Source organism: Protopterus annectens, chromosome 6.part0, assembly GCF_019279795.1.
Source record: "Protopterus annectens isolate FY-2018-M chromosome 6.part0, PAN1.0, whole genome shotgun sequence".
NCBI classification, from domain to species: Eukaryota; Metazoa; Chordata; order Ceratodontiformes; family Protopteridae; genus Protopterus; species Protopterus annectens.
The window spans coordinates 1,205,533,752-1,205,559,820 of NC_056737.1; the positions used below are offsets into that span (position 1 = coordinate 1,205,533,752).

General features: G+C 40.6%; 1 protein-coding gene across 4 annotated transcripts in view; it reads right to left on the reverse strand.

The window, feature by feature from the left end:
- The window catches only part of COBLL1 (cordon-bleu WH2 repeat protein like 1), a 1,696,088-nt gene that overhangs the window by 611,089 nt on the left and 1,058,930 nt on the right, over window positions 1-26,069 (reverse strand). The window lies entirely within an intron of this gene.

Genomic DNA, 26,069 nt, shown 5'->3' on the forward strand with positions numbered 1-26,069 from the left:
ACGTCTCAGGGATGTCAAAACAGAGGTAACATCACGCGTGTCCACAGATATTAATGGAAGTATCTCAGCACATGCGTAGTGGTGAATCCATTACACTCTACTAACAAACCTCAAATTTTCCTCTGTTAATGTCAGATTTTAAAAGTTTACTGTCTACCCTTAGTCATGTTTAAAGGCAAAGCACTAGCATTTTTTCCCTACAATAGCTGAAACCAAGAATGATCACAGATGGGGCAAAAATTACGTTTGATACTTTGTGCATCATACGCAGTGGTGCAAATTTAAGAATGTTCACTGATGTAAAGCACTTTACTGTTTCATTCGGGACTGTGACACAAGCATTCTGTCCGTGATAAAAAGTGCAAACCGATTTTACATCTTGTCATTCCATTACTGCTTTCTCTATGAACTGCCCTATTGCGAATTTTGTTTATTGTCTGCTGGTATAACAGAAGGCTAGAATGCATTCATTTCAAGTCTGAAGAAGTCTCTTTGGGAAATGAAAGTGCTTACACCGCTGATCTTAATTTCCAATAAACAACTTTCACCCAGTGTTGTCTGCCTTACGTTTTTTTATTTTTAATCTTGAAAATGGTGTTAGGATACACAACACAAATTCCACAGTGATGATAAATAACTACTTGTTCTATTTTATTTCCTTTTCTTTTCTGGGGTACAGTACTGATGTCCATGGACCTTTTTCAGACTCAGTCCAAGAACAGTGTCCAGTTAAGTCACTTCCTCACAGTCATGCAGTTGGACAATTGAGAATGAAGGAATTGAACCTTGCACCACTGTACCACAGGGAACAGCTCATTAATGTTCTAAGCCAACTGTCAGACAAAACTTAATCCTGATAACTACAAATGGGGTTTGATTTCCTTGGACATAAGGAATCCAGAATTTTGCCACTGAACTTTGACTGGTAACTCCAAAGTGTCAAGGCCATATCTCGCAATATCTTAGTGTAAGAATTCTATAGAAAACCAAAAAATCAGGAACAGACTTAAATACTGCTCTTACGAACTTAAAGTTGCTTGAACAACAGGTTTTTGCATTAGCATGCATTTTCTGAAGGATATGAAACCTGAAAAATCACAAGCCTGTATATTTACTAGAAATCAAACTTTACTAGGAACAGACCAAAATATGAGGCAAAAGTCTGGACATTCTCTAAAATCCTGGAGAGTTTGGAGGCAAAGACAAAGCCTTCTGGCAACACTTCCTTCAAAAATAACATGAGAGGTGCACAACAGTGTTGTCCTTGCTCACGTTTCAAGAAACACACAGCTAACATTAACAAGAACAAGCTGCAAACTTTGTTCATCGGTCACAGCTGTTCAAATGAGTGACAGTGCTTCAACCACAGACCAAAAGAACCACTGTAGTCATGAAAAATAAAAAAAATGCTAAAAGAACCATTAATGTCATATGGTGAAGTATTCATAAAAAAAATAAATCTAAGTGATTTAGTCTTCCACACCTTTTCCAAATACGTACATCAGGTTGTCTCAAAATCCCAGCATGCATTGCTAGTTGAAGCCACTGAGCATGTCATTTACAGGCAACAGACAGCAAAATGACATTGTCAAAAAAAATAAAATAAAATAATGTACTCATTTGTAAGGGATCTCTGCCCAACCACAGGCTGGGATTGATATTACAGGCACCAACACACCACTTTTTTTTATTCTGTTTTGGAAATGGGAAAGAATGACATTCATCTCCACCCTGACTCCTCCCCCTCATTATCTCTGGTGGAGTGCATACAATTTTTGCAGGTTAGCAGTTGAAATGAACAGAGAACAATACCAAGCTCTTTCTCGTGCTAACATCATTGTGTTGCTCCACTACAAGAATAGCAGCAATGTGGCACCATAGACAACTAACTGCAGCAGGGCATACTAGTGAAAAACTCATTTAAATGTGATCACTGTGAGTTAGTATTGCCACCTATCCATTTTTTTTGTTTTTATTTTACAGAAAAACATAGCAAATCTGAAGAAAAAAAGCATCTGAAATAGGACACATACGATGTTCTTAGTTATCTAACATAACAAGGACATCACAAAGTGGGTGGGAAGAGAAGGAAAATGGGTGGGGTTGTGGGAGGTGCTAGGGGTGTGGCCTTGGTCTAGTTTTTCAACACAACAAAAGGTGGCAACCCTATTCTCATCTCACTAAATGCTCAATTGACTTGCTGTTCTCTGCCTGACTATTGTTGATTTCTGTCTGCATTTGATTTCTCCCACCTACCTGCCCTACTGCTGTTGCAACTTTAACTTGGTGGCTTTCGAGTTCCCTGTCCCTATTATAAATCTGATTTTGGACATCTCATCGGCTCATTCAACTGAGCACTGAGAGATCATCTGGAAAGCCACCCCCCCCCTTAGTCTTTTAAACTTGAATTATCTTCCGTTTTCTCCCTTTCTACTAACTAAAAAAATTGCGCTTCCCTCAAATGCTGTTACTGCACATGTGCTTCTTCCTACTTTACTTAGCTTGCATAAAGTGTTCCGCTGCATTTATTACTGCTTCTTAGTATCCTGATCAACTTGTAACTGTTATTCTGAGCCTTTTAGTTTTGATTTAAGCACTTGAGCTTCAAACTAGTTCCATTACATCAGGAAGGTTTATGGTCTACACTGTTATGGCAGGAGAGGTAGCTTACACCTTTCTGAGTTAGGTATTGCTGGCTGAAAGCTTATTGTGCCTGTTACTCCGAATGTGCCTGTGTCTTAGTTCTGGTTTAAGTACTTGGGCTCCAGGCAAGTTAATTTACATTAGGAAGGTTTGTGGTCTACACTCTTCTAGCATTACTGTAAAGACATTTTTTTCACTACTAGAGCATCTAGTTTGCTCATACCTGTGTTGCTCAAGTTCCTTGTCTTATCGACTTGTTAAATATTTAAGTTTTCCTCACTCCTCCCAAGTAGATCAGTAGCCATGAATATGCACTTCCCGACTTTCTCTGTGGTCAGTCTGGTTGAGATGGATATTCTGAGGCATTGCAGCAATTGCCTCATGTACACCGACAATCCACTTACTCTCAATAAAACAGATGCTGTAGGTGATAAGTGTGAATACACTAACATTGGAGGCAAAATTCTCTATCATACAACCAAAACTAATCCTATAGAGGTTGTCAGTGACACTTGCACCATGCCTACTGGATGGGATAAAGACCCTACACACAAAGCTACTTAACCTGAGGCACTTACATGTATGTAACCTTCATAAAACACTAAGACCCCCTGCAAGTACATTCAAAGAAAGGGTCCTCAGCCATCACGTAAACATTCCCTTAAAACATTACCCACAACTACACATAGCACACTGCATCCAATGCCTCCACTGCTAAGACCTTAAGCCAAGCCAGCACACAATTCCCTGGTCATTCCCTGGTCATTGGTGATTCTACAGTGAGGCACTTTGATGTCCCCCCTCACCAGACCGAGTAAGGAGAGAGTCATGGTTAGCTACCTTTCTGAGGCTAGGATCTGTCAAGTTGCACAGACACTCAGATCATTAAACCACAGCTACCAGTATGACTGTCATAGTCCATGTGTGTATTAATTACCTGAGACATTTATCCCTTGAATATATGAAGAGAGACGTGATCAAGCTCACAGACTGTGAGTCTTAGGCAGGAATGAGCCCAGCACTGAGCAACACACTACCTCCTCCAAGGATAGTGTCATGTTACCAACAGAAAATTATTGATTTTGACAAATGGCTTGGCCTCTGGTGTCAGTCCTGGGTGGTACAATATTTGACAGCCTGGGAGGACATGATTGACAGACCATGCTGTTGTGCCAGGGATGGTCTGCACTTATCCTCTCTAGGCCTTTGGATATTGACAAAGACATTTCAACCATCATAGCGCCCTTTTTAGCTGATGTCTAACTGATAAACCTACAGTCTTAAAACCTATGAAGGAGGTACTGTTCAGTGCTAGACGTCTTAGCAATAAACGCCACTTCCTGTATGCCTTCCTCTCCCTGATGAGAGCACACATCTGTGTAGTAATGGAGACATGGTTAAAAGTCACTGAGTGTATCCCGGCAGCTACTGCACAGAAGGGAAGTAAAGGTGGAGGAGTCTCAATCTGTATTAAAAATCTCACATCCAGATTTAAGTGCATGACCCACTGGAACTCATACATGTGCAGCTCACCATAAACAAGGTGTCGCAACAGATCCTTGCAATCTATATGCCCTCCCTTGCATGTACCAGGAAATCCATACAAACTATTTCAATACACTAGAGTCCCTCACTGTTCAACCCAATACAATATTCATGGGAGATCTCAACTACCCCCGTACAGACTGAGAATTCTACACCAGTTCTAATGCACAAGCCCAGAGATTCCTAAACTTTAATACTAACGTTGTGGAACAGTTGGTCCATTTTCCTACCAGTGATACAAACATCCTTGCTCTTGTACTCAAGGATATGGGGGCAGGCCAATGCCCCTCACCCAATGTAATATTTTTGCTCATCAGATCTGACCATAAGTTAGTTATTACTTAAAATAAAACTGAAATCTGGGGATTCAACAAAACCAAAAACCTTTATTAACTATTCCAACGTTAACCTCTCTCCACTAAGCAATACATTGGCTAAGTTACAATCACCCCAAACCCAGAAAACACCAGAGCATACATTGAGCTACTTAAAATCCTGTACAATCACATTGACAACTGTGGAGAACAAGCTGTGCCCATTTGTATTAAAAATAAAAAACTTAAAAGACAAGTCACTCTGGGGGAATAACAATATTAATCGGTTATACAGCAAAAGAAAAAATAATCTTGGCCAAGTGTAGGAAGAACAAAGCCATACATACCAAAATCCCCCTGAAGAATCTAAACAGACAACAGGATTAATTAATACTTCAAAGGCTAAATGTAATGTAAAAATAGCTTCTCAGGCAAAGGACATCCGCAAAGCTTTCTACAGTTATGACCGTAAGCTCAGAGGAAATACACAACAATATGCAGAACTTATTGTAAATGGCATCACCAACACAGACTCTGAGGCCACTGCCAACCTTTTGGCTGACAGCTACATCTCAAATTTCTCCCCCCTGCTCCCCTCACCCGATATTCCAAAGGGAATACCACATAGCACAAACCCCCAACCAACACTAGGGTACAGGTCATCAATGCACTTTCCAAGGTCAAAAACACTGTAGCGATGGGCCCAGATAACATCCCGGGATGTTTAATGAATAGCATGAAACATGGCCTCCCTGGTCCACTTGAATCACTTTTCAAGTGGAGCCTTCAGTCATGTTTTGTGCCCAAGGAATGGAAGATGGCTGCACTCATTCCCCTGCACAAAGGAGGTCCAACCACTTATCCAGGTAACTACAGGCTCATAAGTCTTACATGCCTCATACGCAAAGGCATGGAAAGAATCATGGATGGGATAAATGAGGACATTGATAGAGTGCAAATGCTGGAACCATCACAGTACAGCTTGGTTAAAGGACGGTCATACCTATTAATTCTGGTGGACTTTTTTGAGAGGGTCACCAAAGCACTGGACGAAGGTAAGACACAGCTTATCCTTGACCTGGTCAAGGCTTTGATACAATATCCCACTCAAGCATTACAGACAAGCTCAGCAACTTGGGTATAAACCCTTTTATCACCCAATGGATAGCCAACAGGCTCACTGATAAGACCCAGGAGATCAAAATAGGGGAGGCCACCTCCACCAAGAGGCCAGTCACTAGCAGATGTCCCCCAGGGCTCGGTACTGAGCATGCTCCTTTTTAGCATCTATTTCTCTGAAATGGAAGCAAATGCTGAAGGTTTATGGCTACGTTCGCACATGATTGCAAGTTGGGGGGGGGGTTATCAACTCCCCTACAGACACTAGCATTTTTCAAGAAGGTCAATCTCTGACTAACAAATGGTGCCAAAGTCATGGTCTTACACTCAATGCCAAGGAATGCATAATTGTACACTTTGGGAAGTCGACTATTCTAGCTAATTACCATGTTGATAATACAGCCCTAAGAGTCGACCAAGTGTTTAGGGACTTGGTTATGCACGTAGACAGCAGCCTTACCTTTGACCACCATCTGGCCACAGTGGTGAGGAAATCCTTTTATGTTACACATCTTATAAGGCACCTGGGTCCAAAGATGTCATTATCTCACTATACTCCTTTTTACCGGACCAATCAGAGTACAATGCTCCCCTTGGCATGTACCTAACCAGGTATATGCAGCAACAGGAGCGACCTTAGAGGTTCCTTATATATAAAAAAAGGAAAAAATGCAAGGCATAACAAACCTGCCTTATGCAGAGCGCTTTAAAGCCCTTTCCCTCTACTAGGTCTCCTATAGAGTGCCAAGGGGTGATCTATGCCTGGTATCCACAAACCTCACACTTGCGAATCTCCTACACATTCAAAAGTCAAACAGTACCAGAAATACAAGGCCTAGAGAATTGGACTTTGTCTGCGATATAAACAGAACAAGCTGGAGAGACAGAAGTGTCTCAGATACTCACCCTCTTATGGTACAGGCTTCCTATCCATGTGAGGCGGAGTTCATCTATTACCCAAGTTTAAGCATAACCTAGACCACTGGATGGGGAATAGGAAATTTACACCAGGCCTGGCACCCATGGCCCTTATGGACAAAGGCAGCTTATAAATGCCTGGTTCTCAATGTCCTATTTGGATATAGCACACCATCATTCTTTTGGGAAAACATGGCTAGGCTTAAAAAGTACCCCCCCCCCCCGGGGGGCATTAGCCTAGTAACAATCTATGAATCCAAGTAATAATTAGCACTGACCATAAAAGGGATGACAAGAGCATGCTGTTTTTCAAGTTCGATCTTCAGGAACACTTTTAGTTTGAAAACTGCCCAGGTGTTTTCTGTGCATACGTGGGTATTGAAAGTTTAAACCACAACATACAGTAATGCAGTTAAGGCTTGAAACCCAATTTTTTTTATTTATTTATTTATTTTTTTAACAGTCCCAGATTAGCCTTGTCAAACCATGCCGTTTACCCACAATCCAGAATCTTCGTTTGCAGACTGGATTTGGAACAGTAATTTGGATGCAATAACATTTACCTGCATGGCTGGATTATGCCAAGACTGCTAAAAAACACACAAAAATTAAAAATTTGTTTTGGAACGGTGAGTCATAAGTGCTGCAGAGTAATGGTAAACAAGATTCAGAGCTTAATTTAAATAAGACCTTCTTAATGATGCAGCCAAGGCAGATTTTCCCTGAAACTAGCCCATCCAGAATGAAACATTTTGTGGTCTATAGCCCTGCCAGATTTGCAACACTAGGCAATGAATTTATAGCTTTTCAGCTGTGATGCTCACAGTACACTTACCTTGCTAGGGAGTAATCTTTCCTTTGGTTTTAATTCTTATTATGGTAAGGTTTGAGCCATGGCCTGTACCTGCGCATGCATGTGAAAGCATTATGATTAAATATACTACTGTGACCAATATATTTTTATTTGGTCACAAACTGACGTCTAGATCATACAAAGTCAATAACACAGCTATAACTGGGGGGAAACAGAAGAGCCAGTGGATGAAAACATCTGATGCCTGCCATCATCTGACATAGTTAAGTCATTTGATCTGGCTTGAAAGTACTACTGCGTGAAAAAAAAAAAACAAAGAAAGGACTACCATGTGTTTGTGAAAGAAGCTGCAGTACGTTACTGTGGCTAATTATTATTTGATCACAATCAGACATCTGAACTGTACACAAAGTGGCTGTAACTGGGTACATCATCAGTATGATGACGGTGGTGGTGATGGACTGCCACCAGTCATTTGTTGATTAAAGTTATTTCTGGTATATGTCAATCAAGAAAACTAAAAGGTGTTCTACCTACACAATGCAGAATTTCCATCTACTACTCCACATTTTGGGAGGAGGTGTACTGTCATGTGCAATACAATTCTGATACTTTTCACAAGTGCTATTTGAAACAAATTTTACTCTGCATATTATTTAGGCTGACAAACAGCTTATAGCTTTCCAAAGTGAATGCAAGAGTGGGCCTTTTCACCTTTTTCTCCTCTTTTTTTCCAAAATATTTCAGTGTTGTCCCTTAATGATATTCCACTCTGATGGCACAACAGCCAGTTAGTGCTAATCCTTGCATTTTATCCTTCATTACATTATGGCTCAGTCAGGGTGATAGTTAAAAAAATGATCTGGTGCACAAATCTGTTTTAAGAGACGTGGACTGCAGGTGTTGTTTCCCACCAATTTCAGTGAAAATGTCACCTGCTTGATATGCAGGGAGGAAATTGCTTTTATAATTAAAGTTCTGCTATTAAACTGTGCTGTTTTTGAAGATTTTGCACATTAAAACATGCATTTTAGCTATTGCTGTTACATTGCAAAAGTTTGTTCTGGCTGCACCCAGCCAGAACTTTTACTTATTGCTGAGTACTGAAATACACTATCTGAAAATATACTTTAGTGATACAGAACACATTAAAAAGGCACAAGGTGACAGCAGTTAAACACCTTTATTAAATCACTTAAGACAGACATACATTAACAGAAAAAAAAATGAACCATATTAGCATTTCTCCATTTACAAATTAAAAGATACGTGATGTATAATACTACTATCAACTGTCCAACATTACAAAAACTGCTGAATTCCTGCATTCCCTTAAACCTCACTCCTCCTCCCGAACATTATTCTGTATATACTGTTGCCACAATTTCCAGTTACTTCTATGCAATTGTGCTTCCCTTTTCTAAACATCCCACTTCCAGTTCTCTCTCTTTTATCAAATTCAACACTTAAAATACAATTGGTTTAGACACAGATTTCTATTTTCTAGTAATGTTTTTTTTTTTTTGCAGCCAGCAGAATTAAACTTAAGGCCCTACCATGTCCAAGCAATTCAGGTCTGTGTTCAAGCTAAAAAAAAAAAATAAAGTCCTTATTTACAGCCATCTGCTTACTCAATATTCCTGACAGAGTACTCAGAGAATTTTTAAAATCTGTCAACTCACTACACTCTCAAAACCTAAACTTGCCTACCTGAAGAAACATTCTTTGAAGTCTGCTTGGGGGTATAAAAATGCTTATGTAAACACTTCCAATCAAAAATCCTAAACCTTTTGGACTTTGTTGCGAATTTGGGAGTCATGCACGTCTTCCAGTCACTCTCTTGTAAGTGCTTTTCCAGTTTCTCTTCCCCATTTTTTCTAACTTCTTCTGATTTTAAATAGTCATCATGCAATATTTTATAAGCCGTACTAATTATTCCCTTTTTTAACAGCATCAGCATCTGTTATAGAGTCAACTGAAAACTCTACCACAGCAGGACTTTCACTTAAGCTTCCCCCGTCTCTTTCTCATCACCTACTTTCTGATCAGTCCTTGGTAGACAAGTCTATAGTAAGCAGTCTAAATATCTACTTGGCCTCAACCACTCTACTAACTCTTCCCTCTCTAATTACTTGCTCCCAACACCTTTGTCAGTTTTCTCCAGTAAATTCCAATTCCTTCTTGCCCATTTTCTGTACCCCTACTTGCACTGTCATCCCCACTGGCAAAATCTCATTACTCCATTCTCGTGTTCTTAGAATACTTTGCGCTACTTTATGAATACAATATTCTGCATGGTTATTAATCTTCTTAAAGATATGTATCCATAATCCCACTCTATTATCATCATACTTTTCCATTTTGAACTATAACCTTCTGCTTCTGTTATGTATGTGAGCCTTTACTGTGTACCTCTAAAACATCCCATCATAACAAGTAATCTTAAACCACCTTCTTCTACCGCAAAGATGAACTCATCCCACTTACCCCTTACCCCTCCCAGATAAATTCCCTTAACTATTAATTGGCTATAGCGTCTCCTCTGGTTGACAAAAAGGAACCGATCCGTACATAAAACTCAGGAATTTTCTTGCATTCTTCTTCTCTCCGGATCATCACTGTTCTATTAATACTAACGTTTGCCTCCCCTCCATAAAAACACATTCGTCCACATCTATCAATTTTGGCAACATCTTTGCCATTCTTTTAGCTAGTATAAACCAAACACTTTACACTAGGTTCATAGGTGTATACTACGCTAACGACCACCAAGGCCCTTACAAGCTTAGCTATCCCACAGAAATGTGACTCACAAATCTGATTTATATAGGGTGATTTACTGACTGCCTCTGTCCATAGAGACATAGGTACCAGACCAGGGGGTGAATTTCTGATTACTCATCCATTGGTCCAAGTTACGCTTAAACAGGGACAGGGAGGAACTCTGCTTCACATGGATGGGGAGCCTGTTCCACAGAATGGGAATTCTCTGGGAAACATATCTGTCTCTGTTTTATTTATGTCACAAGTAAAATTTAAGTCTTTTAATCCAGTAGTTCTGATGCGGTTTCTTTTGCAGATGTGCAAAAGGTTCATCAAAACACAGTCTAGGCATGCCTTGTATGCCAGGAAAGAAGACATCTCAGAAGTCTGTATGATACTGAGTAGAGAGACAGAGCTTTGAGGTGATCAGCGCAAAACATTGTGTTTACTCATTGTATTCTTTTTGGAAAGAAGTTTTGTGGATGTTCCAGTTGCTGTGTGTGTCTGGCCAGGTACCCACTGAAGGAGGCATTATACATTATCATGGGTCTGATAACAGCGAAGTACTGTGGTATGATCATGGGTCTGATAACAGCGAAGTACTGTGGTATGATGACCCCTGTGGACGTAGACACCATACCCTTGCTTATAAGTTGAGTAACATAAAAGGATTTTCTTATGACCCTGGGCACATGTTTGAAGCTTAGGTGACTATCTACATGGGTTTCCAGATCCTTGACTAGTGAATCAACTTTTATGGGTGTTTTACTGATGACATAATTACCAAGGGTGGCCAACTTCCAAAAGGTAATAACGCATTTCTTCATATTGAGTTTTAAGCCATGGCTTTGGCAACAATTGTTTATCTGTCTTAGTCCTTCCTGAAGGGTGTTGTCATCTTTGGCGGGGGGGGGGGGTTTGAATGACTACTCTCAGTTTGCAATCATATACAAACCTGGCAGCCAAAGATGTTTGACATTGGCATCTACTTCTCAGATGTCAAAGGCAAAGAGGACTGCACCTAGCACACAGTCCTGTGGGACTCCACTACTGACGAACCTCTTTGTAGAGGTGGCCTCACAGATTCTAACATGCTGGGTCCCATCAGTGAGCCAGCTAGCTATCCAGTGTGTCATACAGGAGTTTATACTTAGTTCCATAAGTTTGTAGACAAAGCTGGAGTGGGTTATTCTACTGCATGCTTTAGTCAGATCTAGGTAGGCAGGATGCACTGTTTTCCCCTCATCCATTGTCTTAGTGATTTTTCAAAGAGGTCCACCAGATTCAGTAAGCACAATCTTCCTTTGACAAAACCAAACTGGTATGGATCCGGTGTTGGGAGGTCTTCTATATCCTTGTTGATAATTTTCATAATTCTTTTCATGGCTTTACAAATAAGACTAGACACACTAATGGGTCTGTAGTTTGCAGGCTCTATTGAAGGTCATCCCTTAAAAAGGGCAATGACTGTTGCAGTTCTCCATTCATGTGGCACAAAGCCTGTTTTGGGACTACAATTAAATAATGACTCCAGGGAACTTGATAAGCTGCATTTTAGACTGTTCAGGAGACATCCTGGGATGTCATTGGGGCCCCCTGAGGTGGTGTTCTTGGCTTCAGCGAGCGCAGCTAGTATATGCTCTCTAATTACAGTTGGAGGAGTTATGTTTGAGGGTATTTTTTCGGAGATGGCTGTGGATGAGAGGGGGGCTAAAGTTGGAACTGAATTTGTCCATCTAACAGTTTCACAACATCTCCAGGCACAGTGAATGTGACACCATTAACCATCAGCTCATCTTATTGCTGTGTGCTGCCCTTGAGGTTTCTGATGCTTAAGAAGGCCTTATGGTTACCTTTCACCTGGGAGGCTAACTTATCCTCAAAGCTAGCTTTGCTTGCCCTATTATCCTCAAAGCTAGCTTTGCTTGCCCTATTATCCTCAAAGCTAGCTTTGCTTGCCCTATCTAGCCACTTAGTTGCCTATTTAAGTTTGATGAGAGAGTGTTTATCCTTATGGCAATTACCCCTCCCGATTTTTGCCATATTCTTTTTCCTTTTGTTGTATATCCTGTTTAATTTCAGATGCCACAAAGGTGGTTTGTTTCTTGGGCCAGTCCTAGGCTTACTTCTGGTAGGTACAGCAGCCGCTATGCAGCCACTGACGTGGTTGCACAGAGTTTTTGATAGGGATTCTGAATAGAATGCAGTGTTCTGGTGGGGGGGGGGGGTTGGAGGGAACTGCGTTTTGACGGATCATCAGTTAATAAAAGGCAATTTCCTTTGGAATAGTTCTTAACTTTTACAGGTATTAATGGGATTAAGGAGCTTATTTTGATTCCGAAGGAAACAGCTTTATGGTCGGACCTTACCAGGGAGGACAAGACACTGGGGGGTGCAGCATTCTCCCATGTTTGTTAGCATGAGGTCCTGTACAGTGGAGCCTCTAGTGGACATATTCACTATTTAGTAAAGGGTGTTTCTATTTACAAAGTCCAGGAATCTCTGTGTCTGTAGATTTGAGGTGGTGTAGGATTCCCAATCTACAGAGGGGTAACTGAAGTCTCCTATGAGTAGTGTGTTGGGTTGGATGGTAAGTGTCACCTGTAGCTCCACGTATGCATTGTGAGCTTCTTGGGACATGGAGGGTGACCTACAGCTGGCTAGAATTTTGTCTAAGGTGATCTGCATGTGGGGGAACTCTGGCACATCATCCTGTCTGATCACCCTAAAGGTATGCTAGTTATTGATGTACATTGTGAAACCTCTACCTTTTAAACCAGTAACTGCATATACAAGGGCTAAAGTGTGGAAGGAACTGAAATCTTGCACTGCCAGGGTACCCTCTTCCACTTTAAACCATGTCTCGTTAATTGCAGTCTATATTCTCGAATGTGAGGTGGTCTTGGAGAAAGTGCTTTTTTTGTTTGTTTTTCATATTTAGATTACTGGCATTGAGCTGTAATGCCCTTATGTTCAGTTGAGTTGATTTTGCTATATTGGTAAGTTTATTAATTTGGCATTGCCTAAAAGAGGCACTATAAGGGTAAGGCAACAGACTGTTAACCATATCCTCCCAAGCTGGCAAATACTGTATCCATTTAGAATGACACCAGAAAGACAGCCAGTTGATTAAATCGATCATTTTTGATCATATTGTGAAATCATCCTCTGTGATGGCAATATGCTGCTCAATCCTAGCCTTATATCCAGCCTGAGAGACACAGTTTTAAAGCTCCATAAATGTCTCTTCATATAGTCCAGGGAGGTACATCTCAGGTAATTTACAGACGCATGGACTATGATGGAATCATACTGGTACCTGTGACGTAATGACTTGAGTGCAGGTGTGATTTGGTAGATTCTGGCTCCAGATAAGAACAGTTCTCTTCTCCTTGATCAGCCTGGTTAGAGGGTCATCAGTAGATCTTACACTGGAGTCTCATATGATGACAGTCCTGGGAAATGTGTTTGCTTTCTTTAGGGGCTTAATGTTTGAGGCTCCACTGAGAGAGACTGTACATGTGGTATTGGGTGGTGTTTTTTTTCTGAGTGCCTTTGGACTTGCTGAGACACGACTGACAATGGGTGGTCTAGGCGATCTTTCTTGTTTAGGAAGAGTGCTTTTAAGTCCCTCAGCGTACATTAGTCTAGATGTTCCTTGTGTGCTAAAGAGAGGTGGGTGCTGTGTGTGTGGTTTCGACAATCTGATGTGCACTTATATGTGAGAATTTAGCCTCCAGAGTTAAGTACCTCTTGCATACTGTGTCTACTTCTTTAAAGATTAAGCAGTTGTCAGTAACCATGAGACAATTGCTTCATTGTCTCATGATGGCCATGTCCATCAAGCTGGCTACAGCACATCCATACTGTCCAGTGCTTGGATGGCGAGCTACACGGGGGTGATGTATTGAGGTTACAGGGCCATTAAGGGTGTTAGTGCTTTATAGGGCAGATCATGCTAAACGGTATTAAATTCTACTAATGTTTACACAATACTGAATTCTACTAAATGTGTAGGTACTGCCACTAGATGACAGCTAGCAGCTCTAAGCTCGTCAGCATGAAAGGTATTCGCTCTATACTGCTGCTGTACAATATACAGTTTTGTGGACCGTTCTACAGAGAAAATTTGCTTTCTGGGTATTTGCCACTGTTCAAGGTACCTGTAACCCATGCAAAAGTGCAGAATTTATAGCAGCAAAGGAAAACAAAAAGGCAGAAAACTAACCAATGAGCCTTCTGGCCAATAAAATGACTGCACAATTAGTCCTTTCAGGTATTTGCCAATTTAGCTAGGCCAGGCAAACACCTCCTGCCACAACATGAATAAATCTAGTCCTCCTAATGTAAAGACACATAAGAGGAGATCCATAAGCTCAATGCTACCACAAACCACTTGAACAAATATTTGATGGACAATTTTAAGGCAGTCACATAGCAGTAACAGTGAGAGGGAGAGCATTTTTTTCTTCAGAAAATAGTGAAATGCGCATAAAAGCAGGAAACAGTAGCAATCACTAAAAATAACTTAAGCAAGTGAGATTTAGCAACTCAAAGGTACTTAACTTTGCCTGAAGGGCACTGGATACAAGCAAAACACTTCCGGGAATGCATGCTACGTCTTCAACAAAATGAAGAAGAGATAATACTTAGTAAAGGCAGCTTTACTCGAGAGCAATACTGGTTTGATGGGTGGGCAGTTTGTATCCTGGATCTACGGTAAATGATGGGTGGGAAGGGTACATACACAGCTTATTCAAAAGTCAATAGCAATGAACGAGGGGATGGAGGGACTTTGGAAATCAGGTTATCAGAAGGGGTAGAGGGCAGGCACATAGCTTTATAAAACCACCACAGCATAAGGGTGGGAGGGTTGAAACTTCTAGACAGGAACAAGCAGGCTAGCTAGAGAATCATCCAGTCAAAGACAATATTGCAGTTATTTCAGAAACTTAATATGTCAGTGGGGGGTGGGGCAGGCACAGAAAGCATTCAGGTAAATGATAAACAGAATACAAAACTACTGAAGCAAACCTGGAGCAGACAGAGAAAATTATCTCAGTATTGAACTTCTGCTACAGTTTAAGGCATCAGACTATTAGAAATTAACCAATAACTCTGTTTATTGAAAAAATGCAGTAATAAATGACTAAGGTTCAAATATGGCATTAGTACACAGTCCTGCCACAACTGTGAATTAAACTAGAAACTATGGCTCATCAGGGTTTAAAACACAAATCTATAGCTTTTGCAGGCAATTCTGCTTGTGGAAATAGAAGTGCAATATACTGTAGAAACACAATCTTCCCACAACTTCTAATATGGAAATGAAAACACAAGATTAAGGTCCTAGAACAAAATAAAAAATGCAAACAGATTTTTTTCCCATGTTTTAGGCAAAAAAAGTTAAGTATAAAGAAATATCACCACACAGGTCACCATAAGTGCAACAGAAATATTTAAGCAGAATTGAAACAATTCCCTTTACTTTTTGATGAAAAGCTAGTTAATCACATTGTCACATTTCTACAAGTCTTGGAAAAAGACCCTTGATTGGGACAGCTCTTGTGCTGGAAATACCAGGCTAGTTAGAGAGGCATCCAATCAAATAAGGCCAAAATTGTAGCTATTTCTAATCACAGTTTAAAACTGAAATGTGTCGATATAAAGCTGGGACTTTACCATCTTTATGTAATACAGCCATCTCAGCTTTCTTGCAAGATGTTGGTGCTTCCTTTTAAAATACCATTAAACAAAATCTTCAAAGATCTTTATCACTCTTCACTCAAAACTTCCAAACTTCTACAAGAATCCCTTCCATTTCTGAAGACCTTCCTGAAAACTGATTACATATCACTATCATCTCACCTCCTATCTTAACTGTAAGTTGCAAGCCTCATCTCCCTCTAACTTTGACATAATTAAGTCTTCCATAAACATTTCCATTTATGCTCTTTGTTTCCAAATGTCTCTGCTTTACACAAATTTTCTAAAAGTGTCCAAAATCTCTCTTAATTCCTCTACATGATCTCAAGTAATTTTTCTTGTCACATGCTCCATAAGTTTGGTGACAACTCTTTCTACTTTCCGTTGCCCACGTTGTGCTAAAAGTCTTTTTTTCTCTGGAGTTATCAAAAAAGTAGTTGCTTAAGGTGAATTTGTCAATATGGTTTGATTAATTTTCCCAGGGACTGGGAACTGGTGCAATGATTAAGATATTTTGACTCGCTTCATAAGGTATGGGGTTTGATTCTCACCTTCGCTAGGGATACTGACTAGGCTTAAGATGGCCCACAGCGATAACTAGCCTATGAAACTATAATAATTTTGGGGTTGGGAAGGTGGCCTAATGGTTAAGGTGTTTGCCTTACAAACACCTTAACCATTAGGCCACCTTCCCACCCCCAAAAATTCTAGTCTCACAAGGGATAATTAGCTGGGCTTAAAATGGCTTGCAAGGGCAGTTAGCTTAGTACTAACCTATGTACATTTGCTTATGTCTCTTCAATAAAGGTGGGTTTAAAAGAACAGTTGCTTAACAGCAATCTTTCTAAACTCCTGCAAATTATCCAGATACTCTCTTATTTTCTCCTTAGCAGTCTGCAGTTTGGCTTCTTGTTCTGTGAGATTTCCCTTATTCTGTAATACTTCAAACCTTTGTAATTTCCTCTAAATAATTCGCATCACTTCTTAACCACAAAGATATTTTATTTTACACTACTTTTGAACTCGCTTTCATTTTACCCCACTCGCTAGCTTTAACTTCTGAAGATATGTCTATATTCTCTAATAACTCTCAAATACTTTCCACTACCCATTCCTTAAATTCCCCTCTTTTTAACATGTATGTGGTAAAGCACTAGTGTCTCATTTTTACTTCATTACTTTATATTTTTAAATTATTTCTCATCAGGGCATCACCTGAAATAGTTACTGGATGTGACCGAAGCTTTTGATTACATGTGCACATAGCTGTGAAACATAATTTCTAGCCAGTCTTGCCCAGCTATTATACCATGGGGAATAATATAACTTCTGTCAGAGCTCCTACTACAGAATTCATATCTTCCATATCAAATATAATTTTCTTTACAAATGTATCCTCTTGTTATATTTTCTCTTCTAGGTCTGCCTGAAGCATGCTTACAATTGCAAATTAAGTTCCAGTCCCCACCTACAAGTAATATTCCTTGCTAAAAGTAAATTAAGTCTCCCAACATTTTAAGCTCGAACAGCAGTTTTTTGTGGGATATTAACACATGCCAGTGTAATCCTTCTTCCATGCCAATAGTCCCTTACTACTACAAATCTACCATTACTATCACTATTGAAGTCTCTAACAATTATAGATTATTTATCCCTGACATTCTGGTGACTATCCATCCTGAAATCCTTTTTTTGTCTAATTCATATTCTTTCCAAATGCGTCTCCTGCAGCATTGCTATTTACAATCTGAACTTCTTAATATAATTCAACATTCTTTCTGTTTTACATTCCAGGATAATACAGAGATAATAGACATTATAAGGAACAAAGATAATACCTGCGAAGTAAAGCACCCTCGATACCAAATCAAAATGAAAGAAAGAAGGTGCAACAAGCTGTGGAAAAATTCTTCAACAAACTTCCATATTTGTCACCATTTAATAATGAAAAACAACAGACAAAAAGTTTAAAAGTGGTAAGCGCTTTCACGTCATTACAACGCTTCATCAGACCATGATAAAAACTGGGTAGCACACCTTTTTATACACCATAATGCATTATGACTTAATTAGAACCCATCATTAATAATTCAATTAAAATCACTTTGTTACAAACTAACACCATATACTAAAAACAATTTAAAAATAAAATCAAAATATAGTCGGTCACTCTGAATATTTAATGATTGAGTGGTCTACTAGCTAAAAAAGGTTTAAGTGATATTTTATCATTAAGCCCATATTTATGGGCTTGTAGCCTTAAGATCCACTTGCTCTCGATTTCTTCTGTATGACCTTTGATATTCCCTAGTCTACTGGATCTAGTAACTACTTCAAGGGCCATGAACTTAAAACTATGTAAAGGTCCTTTGTCTAATATATGTCGTGCTAACGCGTTAGTAGTATTCTTTTTCTCTATAGCGTAAATATGCTCTCTTATGCGCTCACGTAATGTTCCGTTTGTTTTCCCAATATAAAATAATTGGCAATTTTGACACTGAGCAAGATAGATGATATCCATCGTTTTACAATCCGCATAACCTTTGAAAGTATATTTACATCTTGTGTATGGATGTATAAATGTATCATCAGCTATGTATTTGCATTGCTTGCATGTACGACAGGCAAAGGTGCCTGTCCTCTGTGACTGAATCCTATTTTTATAGGTATTTTCATAACATAAAATCCTATTCAGTGATTTCATGTTCCTATAAGATATATTAGGTTTGTCATCAACTAGACTTCTTATCTTTTGATCCATCATCAATAATTTCCAATTATCCCCTATAACCCGCCTGATTTGGGTATTCTTATTAGTGAATGGAACAGTAAGTCTGTTCACAGTCAAGGGTTTAGTATTAATGTATTGGCCTTCATTACTAGTGTCTCTAGCTATAAACGGGGTCCCTTTGCCTGTCCTATGTGTATCCCCATCAATGATGGCTCCCTGTACCTCTACTTCATTATATCCTCTTGACACGAAGTTCCTCTTTAACTTTATTTTCTGATGGTTATATGCCTTCTCCTGTGTGGTTAATCTTGAGGCCCTCAACACTTGATTCTTTACTACGTTAGTGTGTATGTGTTTAGGGTGCATACTACTACGATGTAGCAAGTTGTTCCTCCAACATGACTTTCTATGCAACTCTGTATCTATGCCATTGGGTCCTTTACTTAACTTGACATCCAAAAACTCAATCTCAAAGATTGAATGTGTACATTCAAAAGTTAAAAAATCAGTCGTGTCATTGATGTACTCACAAATTCTGTCAATTGTGTTTCTGACCCTCCCCACACAATAAACACATCTACAAACCTACTATAGCGTTTAAGGGGTTTGGAGAAGACAGTATTGTTTAACACATAGGTTTTCTCCCAATATGCCAACACCAGGTTTGCATATGTGTTGGCACAGGGGGTTCCCATTGCGACCCCCTTCTTTTGCAAATAGTAGTTGTCACCATATAACAAAACATTATTATCAAGAATTATCTCTAACAATAACATCCACTTCATAGTATCAGCATTGGTAACCCCATTTTCTAGTAAAAAGAGACGCACATAGTCAATGCCAGTAGTATTTGGTATAGACCTAAACAACGATTTCACATCTAGCGTCACAAAGGCATCTTCATTATTAACGAAAGTCTGTTAAAAACAGATAAATTCTCTAAGAACTGTTTAGTATCCCTTAAAATTTGCTTGACATTGGCTACAATGGGTTTAAACATCTTATCTAGATAAATGGATAGGAGCTCTGTGAGCCACCCCTTGCTTGAAACTATTGGTCTTAGAGGAGGGTCAGTAAGTTCTTTATGGATCTTGGGGAGACCCCTAAATGTAGGAACCAAAGGATTCTCAACAATAAAATAATCATAAAGATCTTTATCAATGATATTACATAGCAATAAATCATATAAGTTGCCGTGTACTCCTTTGATTAGGTTGCTGAGTGTGTTCCAATCAAGAGGGTGATATGTATCACCATCCATTAACAAATGTTCCATTTTATTGGTGTACATACTCTTGTCCATTATTACTGGCACCCCCTTTGTCAGCTTTTCGTATAATGATATTATTGTTATTCTGTAAACTATGGATGGCCTCCCTCTCATTCGGAGTTAAATTAAAAAACTCTGGCTTCATAGTATTGTTATTATATAGCTCAAAAAGGTCACTTTCACATGCTTTTTCGAAAGCCTCCAAAAGCGGCACAAAAACAGATGTTTTTTTAAAAACATTAGAAGCTCTCGTTTTAGTATTCAGATCACCCTGCCCATATAGCAGTTTCAGTCCTATATTTCTCGTAAATAATTTAATGTCAACAACAATGTCAGTAAAATCTGTAGAACAAGACGGTATGAAGCTCAACCCCTTATTCAGTAAAGTTAACTCATGGTTATTAAGCTCATACCTGGAAATGTTTACTACTAAACCATGCTGGTAGACTTCATCGCTTTCTTCTGATGTTGATAAAATTCCTCTGTGCTCTTCCTCTTTTTCACTCTGTTGAACGGGGACAATGTCCTTCTTTCGAACGGCTTGATCGGTAAAGGAAAAGAAGGAAACCCTTCACCATCAGCAAACACTTCCTCTTCAGGGCCTCCTATGAACGAATCAATTGTTAGCTGTTTCCTACGTCCTTCACTTCCTATTTGGTCACTTGGCAAGCTGAACGCCACCGGCGCCTCTCTGTTGCCTCCATTGTCAGAGTGTACCATGGCTTCAATAACAATCTGCCGTGGTTTCTCTGCTGTGGGTTTAGTAGTCATAACACTCGTGGTTGTGGTGGTTGGGGCTGAGGTGCAAATGGATTCTATTCCCTCTTCCATCGACGTCACTAAGTGGGCGGTCTTCTGTTCTACTCTTCCGCCTTTGGCTCCCGGCTTAGGTGGAACGTTAATATCAGCGTTGGTTTGCTGATTGACATGTTGGTTTATTTTATCCCTCGACCAAAAATAGAAAATTTTACTGAAAGCTGTGAACAGGATGGATCATTAAATTGAATGCAGATAAATATCCAGGCCTTAATGGCTCTACTTCCTTGGTTCCTTTCTTGAAAGCAAGACGCCTCAAACATGTTTAATTTTAGGCACCTCATACACCCATTACACTTATATCTATATCTATTCATATTTTATTTTAAAGACGTAGACTACTTTTAGCTATACATACATATTGTAGATAGATTTTATGACTAGATCCAGATTTTTAGCCTTTTATTTTTATCTATGTTTTTCATAGCTACAGTAATTTATATCTATGCACATTACTTAGGTCTTTTACCAATAGTTTTGTATATAGTTTTTGTATGCAGTTTTTATATGCATTTACATGCAGTATTTTATATGTGTCTTTTATATGCAGTTTTCTCTATATGTAGCCTTTTCTACATTTTATAAGTTTTATATAGCTTTAATGCCTTAAATGACCTATGACATCAGTGATTGAGTCAATGGTTCCATCTGTAGTGTTTCATTTTCTTGTCTGATGAAGCAATTAGTTTTGCGATAGCGCTGACCACTGTTCTTATTTATTTTTTGTGTTATTAAAGACGCTATTGTGTGGTACCTCGGTGTATTTTTGGTTATATATAGTTCTGGTTTTGTGCACCTGGGTTTTACCTGAAGCCGTTTCTCTTTATACCTCTTAGGAACTGTTTGATGAGAGGATTTGAGAAGAGAGGTGGCTCTGTGCTGTAATGAGCAGAGATGGCAGAGGCATGAATTTTAATAGAAGAGAAAGATAGACCCCTGTACAGTAGGTCTGCTAGGTAATCCACGATGAGAGGTAGGGAGGGCTGTGCGTTCCAGCTCCCTTAACCTGGATCCAAGTGCAAAACCTTTTCCACTTGCCAGCATAGTATCTTCTAGTGCCGGGGTGTCTGGCCTCACGTACAACATCTAGGACTTGTTTGCTTAGGCTGGCAGCTTAAGGAGAGGTCAGGGAATAAGCCAGGCTGCAGGTTGAGGGTCTGCAATTGGGGATAAATGAATTCTCCATTCCTCTGGGTCAGGTGTATTGGGATCTGAGGTAGGTGCCATGGTGGCAGGGGTGACAGGCTGCACAGCAGTGGGTACCACTGCTGGCACAGCCAGTCTGTGGCAATCAGGATTGCCCTCAGTTTTTCTTCCCTTATTTTGAGCAGTACCCTTGAAAAGAGTAGTAGAGGGGGGAAATGCATAGACTGAGAGGTTTACCCACTGGAAGGATAGAGCATCCACTTTCCAGGCCTTGTTGTGAGGTTCCCTGGTGCAGAATTTGCTGAGCTGATGATTGGAGTGGGAGGCAAAGAGGTCCGCCTTCGGGGTGGGGTTACAACGGTGAAGGTTCTGGGGTCTAGCTGCCACTCATGTGGGTATAGCAGGTTTCTGCTGAAGTTGTCTGCCAGAGAGTTTACGCAGCCTGGCTGGAATTGTACTAGCAGGTGTAGTTGCATGGCTGAGGCCGTGTGCCAAAGGGTCATGGTGATCCTGAAGAGAGGATAAGAGTGAGTCCCTCCCTACTTGCTGATATACCACATCACTGTGGTGTTGTCTGTTTTGATCAGTACAGGCCCCGGGGACAGTAGGGGTCTGAAAGCTGTCAGGGCATGCTGAACAGCTAGCATCTCTTTTTGGTTGATATGCAGATGTATTTGACTTGGGCTGAATGCACCTGCCATCCAGGTGTGCACCCCAAGCATAGTCTGATGCATCTGTGGTGAGGGTCTAGGTAGCAAGGGGTTGTGAGAAGCAAAGTTCCTTGTTGTGGTTGCATGCTGCTGCCCTCCAATGAAAATCTTTCCTTAGACAAGGTATCATTGGGTTTCCAGTTCTTGAGAGTGTTGACACCAAAGGCTTTTTAGGTACCATTGTAGTTTCCACATATGCAGTCTGACATATGGAATGAGTAGAATGCAGGAGGCCATGAACCCTAAAGCTTGCAGGATTTCCTTGCAGATAACTGGGTTCTGGTGGCTAGTTGAGAGAAGTAGCTTGTCAGGTAGGCTTGTTTTTCTGGAGCAAGGAATGCCATCTTGGATGATGTGTCCAGGCTTGCTCCCAGGAATACAATTTTGTGTGTGGGTACTAGGTTTGATTTCTTTTCATTGATAGTGTACCCCAGGGAGGTCAGTAGGGTCCTTTACAAAGGTCAGGTGGTGTAACGGCTTTTCTGTACTGTCTGCCTGAATCAGATAATAGTCTAAGAAGGGGTAAATTTATATATTTCTTTGTCTGCAAAAAGCAATGGCTGGAGCCAGGCACTTTGTGAAAACTCTGGGAGCAGTGGATAAGCCAAAGGGAAGTGCAGAGAACTGAAAGTGCATAGATCCTGCCACAAAGCTTACAATATTTCCTGCAAGATTCCCCGATTGGGATGTGTAGGTAGGACTCTTAGGTCTAGGGTGGCTAACCAAGCATCCTTGGAAAGCATAGGAAGAAGCTGCTGGAGGGTGAGCATTTTGAATTTTGCTATCGCCAGAAAGGAGTTTAAAATGGATAAATCGAGGATTGGGTAACAGGTGCCCTCTTTTCTGGGTACCAGGAAGAATCTGGAATAGAAACCTTGGCCTATCTGGTCTGCAGGAACATGCTATATTGACCTCATGGAGAGCAGGGAAAGGACTTACTTTTTGGCCTCTGCCCACTGGTTTGGAGGAAGATCTGGGAACCCTTTTGGGATTGGCAGAGTGTGGAAACAAAATTTGTATCCCTGGGACACTATGTTGAGGACCCATCGGTTGTTGGTAATAGAGGCCCAGTAGCTTGCATGGAAGGAGAATTTTCCTCCTAGGGGCATAAGCAGGTGGGCAGAGATAAGGGGTGGAGGTGTAAAGTCATTGTGAGTTCTTACCATAAGGGGGTGGCTTTGCACTCCCTGTTTTTGAAGAGGAGGAACTCAATTGCTTAGATCTCTGCATTCCCTGGGGCTGCTATCTGGGGTGTCTACTTCCCCTGGGTCTGGGCTGAGCTGGCCTGGAGGGGGCAGGAAAGGACCAGTGCTTGGAGAGTCAATGCCTACTGAACCTCAGAGGCTGGACCTGTAAGAAGTCTTTAACTGTCTGCATAGATTTAGCTTTTTTAGTCTTTAAGACCTCTTCTGCCTTGGTGCCAAATAAATTGTCTTTGTTGAATGGGGGAGTCCAATAATTTGGATTTGACATGGTCTGGCAAGGTCTGTTCCTTCAGCCAAGTATGCCTTCTAAGGACAGAACCAGTGACTGCCGCCCTGCAAGATGCTTCTAGGGCATCAAAGCCACATTGCAAGTTTTGCTTAGTAACCTGACCTGCAGAATGGATTAGCTCTTGTAATTATTTTCTGCACAAGCAGGAAAGGAAGATATTTTTTTGTTTGAGGAGTTCCATGGTATGCTGCTGATATTTCAGCATGTTGAACTGACAATTTAATGCTCTAATAGCAAGAGTAGCAGAGGTGTATACTTTTTTACCCCATCTGTCTAAACCTCAAGAATCCCTATCTGAGGGGGTGGGATTCTTAGCTGAGGTTGCTTTAATTCCTTTAGGTCCTTGAGAGATGACCTCTGGGTCAGCAGTAGGATTTTTGAAAAGGAATTTGTGAGAGTTAGGGACTCTGTAGTACCCATCATGTTTCCTGGGAGCAGGAGGAAGGGTGTCAGGAGTCAAACTGGATTCCATAGAAACATCATCCACAACATCCAGGACAGGAGGAATGGCCATAGGTCTGTGCTGTGAACAATCTAAGAATTCCCTGAGTCTCTTTTTTGACTTAGGACAGTCTTGACATTCCCATTGGAAATACTCCCTTAAAGTATGAAAGGTTTCCCTAAATAAAAAATCCTCAGTTGGAGAGGCAGAAGGAATGGATTCCTCTGCATCAGAATCCTCAAACAGAGAGGGGTTTGTATGTCTTCATATTCAGAAGCATCAGAGTCATTGGGCTCCTATTCAGATAAAACTACTGGGGACAAGTCTATTTTTCTTTTGGAAGGGGTAGCCTGGCTTCTCCTAATAAGCATAAGGTCTTCCGCCATTTTAAGCATTTGAGATTGAGCCAAGGAGGCAGGTGCCCGAGCTTGGGTCATTTATTTGGACATAGTTTGTACCCTGGGCCTTAGAAACTCATTAGTTTTAGAAAGAACTGAAGACTTAAAAGAAGTAGTCGGTCTCTGTTGAGTTTCGGTAGTGTGGAGTACTTCCTCGGAAGCCAGAGCCTGCTCAGCAGCTCCAGATCCATCCACGGTAGAGACATCCACAGAATCCTTAGTTGAAGAAGAGTCTTGTGGCATACCAGACTCTGAAAGGGTCTCGGTAGCGGCCTGCGAATCCACAGAAGTGGGCATCAGGGGCTGGGAAAGCACCTCACTGAGGACCAGAGAATTGATGACTAGCTTAACCGAAGCGTTGCTGGTAGGCTTGGACCTGTGCGTTCTGGCTCTGTCTTTATCCTTACATTTTTTTCAGAAGATCAGTAGTCAGATGGCTTACTGAAGCCATTTCAGAATTCAAGGACTAAGAGCGAAAATATCTAGCTGCAATAAGGTCCCAATGACGTATAGTTCTGGCACTGAACAAAGCAGAAAAGTGACAGCGAGGGACGTCGTGGTCTGGGCTTAAACAGGTGATGCAGTAATAATGGAAATCTCGGTGTGGTATTTGCTTTCCACAGGCGAGACAATTGTTAATTTTTTCTGACATCAGTTAGAGCAAGAAAAAAGGATCCCCAACAGGGTACTTAGCTTTAGGAGACTTCAACTTCAATTTGGAAACGAAAACTCAGGTAGCGGCCGACCGGCACTCGTGTGAACTGCTTCTGCTTCTCGGAAAGAAAGACTGATGTAATGGTGTTGGCAGCCTGATTTCATACCACTAACGACCTGACGTCAGTCCTAGAGCAAGAGCAACCGATGCAGAAATACTAAGCCTCTGGTATTCGGGCCAACTGAGGGCTAACCCCTGGCAGGATAACCGAGATGTGATGACTGCAACAGTGAAACGCGAAGAACATCTGGCAGTTCTGTGACAAACGATGAGAACACCGATTATTGCCAGGATGCAACTAGCAATTTTTTGTCAGCGGAATGAATGAAAAACGTGACTTCATTACACAGCTGGTTAAAAGGAAATAATAGTTTCTAGAAGCAATGTGATGCATTGAGTGCACTGGTCTCCCATGACACAGGAGAACTGGTATCACCACAGACGCTGTCTTGTTAATGACTGGAAAGAAAAATAGAGTTGTAGAACTGACACACAGAGGAAAACATGCAACATCCACTGCTTTCC